This window comes from Danio rerio, chromosome 13 (genome assembly GCF_049306965.1).
Source record: "Danio rerio strain Tuebingen ecotype United States chromosome 13, GRCz12tu, whole genome shotgun sequence".
Lineage (NCBI taxonomy): Eukaryota > Metazoa > Chordata > Actinopteri > Cypriniformes > Danionidae > Danio > Danio rerio.
In genome coordinates, this window is record NC_133188.1 from 53,355,001 (window position 1) to 53,357,500 (window position 2,500).

Here is a 2,500-nt window from a genome sequence, read left to right on the forward strand (position 1 = left end):
CGTATGCATATTATAAGGTACAGTATATGTCAAAAGCATCAGTGCAATATTAGACAGCACTTGAGAGAACAACACAGTTATATCGTTAATGTTGTGGAAAGTTGCGCTGGATCTCGACAAACATCTTCTAAGTTTAAAAAAAGAGGCTGAGGTCTTCGAAGTTGTCAAGTTGAAGCAGTTTATTGTTACAGCAGAGTTGGTCGATCGATCTCTCTCCTACCAATGTTCCAAAACCCACAGTTTATATACAGGCTTTTCCTATAGTCATCATGAAACAGTGGTGTAGCATGAGCATCACGTTATTTTCAGGCTCCAATAGGATTCTAGCCTTTATATTGATGGCTGTATGTTTTTCTGTTTTTGGCACATCTTAAAGGTCATATTTCAACACTTTTTAAAAGATTCTCCCTATGCATGCTATTGCCATGCAGGTTGAGCAAAGTTGTTTTTAAGTTGTTTTTGTCATGGTCAATACATCAATATGTGTTCCATATGCTGTCTGAATGGTCTTACTTCACCGCTGTTTACTTCTGTGTGTTTTGCTCTGCATCACTTGAATGTATTTCTATATGTTTTAACAGTGTATTTTAATAGTAGCAGATTATACAGTGATTATATAGTGATTACATAATAAAAGTTCCTCTATAATTCTCCAATATTAACAGATTCATGTCCAGCAGTGTGTGCAGGGCTGGTGAGCGCTCCGTGTATCTTTTAGTCAGTCAGTTCTGTTATAAAAATCTATTTTCTTGTGATAACGGGATTTCATTGAGACATATTTTCCTCACGCAATATATATATATATTTTTTGCTTGTTAGTTTGATTACTGTTGATTTCAAATGCAATAAATATGTTTGTATAAAACTTGTAGTAACGGTGCTTATAATCGGTGGGTGCGACTACATTTTGGCTGATGCACCTAAATTTTTAAAGTTAGGAGCACCGGTGCTACCAAGCAAAAAGGTTTATTTCGAGCCCTGTAATTAGATTGCTGTTGTTAAATAACACTGTTCACCATTAAAATTGCGTGAATTCCTCATGAAAATGATAATACTGTCCACATAACACAGCAGAGAATGAGAGAAATATCCACCAATCAGACAACAGCAACAACAAAACAAATCATGGCAAAAGAGCTCTGACCACCATTCAGAATGTTTCCCAATCCTAATATGCATTTATATTTTGCAATAAACACATGATACTGTTTCCATATATGCAAACTGACATATTCAACCTACTAGGGCTTGAGTATCCACATACGTGGACAGCACATTTTTAGCTCTTAAGTGGCTATTTAAAATACTTTTACCCCTGGTTTCACAAACAATGATTAAGGGTAGTCAAGATTAACTTGCATGTTTGAGCCGTCTCAACTCAAAATAACTTGTGGTGAGATGTCTTAAAAAATGTCAGTGTCATTTTTTATTTAATTTTTTTTTGTCTCCAGGTGCACATCAGTAATATTTTTATAAGGCCATTTATATAAATGTGTCTTAATTAGCCTTATTTAACTAAGGCCTAGTCCTGGCTTAATCTAAGCCTTGTTTGTGAAACTGGGCCATTATGTTTTATATTTAGTTACAGACATACAGTGTCATCCTGCAACTGTTTTGCAGCATATGAAATGTCCCAAACCCTATTTATAACTGTATAAAAATGGGGAAAATGTTGCTTTTATTTTCTGATAGTCAAAGCAAGTCAAAAAAGTAATAATTGTTAAATATGCATTAAAAATTTTCAAGAAAAAAAAAAAAGAGTTTTATGTAAATTTGGACCACGAGTCCACATACATGGACATCATTTTTCTCTAAAAGTACATCACATCAAAAGATGATGCTTAGATTTTTTTTCTAATTAGCTTTCAATAAGGCCAAATAGCAAAGAGAAATAAAAAATGCATGTAAAACAGCCTGGGCCTTAAGAGGATATATATATATATATATATATATATATATATATATATATATATATATATATATATATATATATATATATATATATATATATATGTGTGTGTGTGTGTGTGTGTGTGTGTGTGTGTATGTATGTATGTATGTATGTATGTATATATATCAACAGTCTTATATTTCCTTTATAAACACGGCATCTGACAAATTTCTTGACTCACTATGATGGAAATTAGTGCACCTGTTAATTAACTAGATTTAAGTTTTACTTGTGTAGGGTACAACAATATACAGGCACATTTCACAAATATGACTCAGCACAAACGGAGACAGCTGTAAACCTGTGATTGTTTATGCTAACTGCTAATTAAGACCACTGAAAGAGTTTCAAAAATCCGCTCCACTAACCTGATTAACTTCGGCAAATCCAGTGATTATCCTCCTCACAATCGCCAAGTGTATCATCCAAAGGTATGATCATCGTAACACGGTTTTGTTAGTTAATATTACTACACCCACTTAAGAGGCAGAATCGTTAATTTACCATTAGCGCGAGTACTTCCGTTTGACGCAACGCTTCGCGGATATA

The 2,500-nt window shown here is 33.6% G+C and overlaps 1 long non-coding RNA gene across 1 annotated transcript in view; it reads right to left on the minus strand.

Moving 5' to 3' along the window:
- LOC141377083 (uncharacterized) overlaps positions 1-2,474 on the minus strand; it is a 160,927-nt gene extending 158,453 nt beyond the window's left edge. The window contains exon 1 of the long non-coding RNA XR_012389003.1: positions 2,320-2,474. This is a non-coding gene — a long non-coding RNA (uncharacterized lncRNA). The remainder of the gene's footprint in view (positions 1-2,319) is intronic.
- Positions 2,475-2,500: the final 26 nt, after the last annotated feature.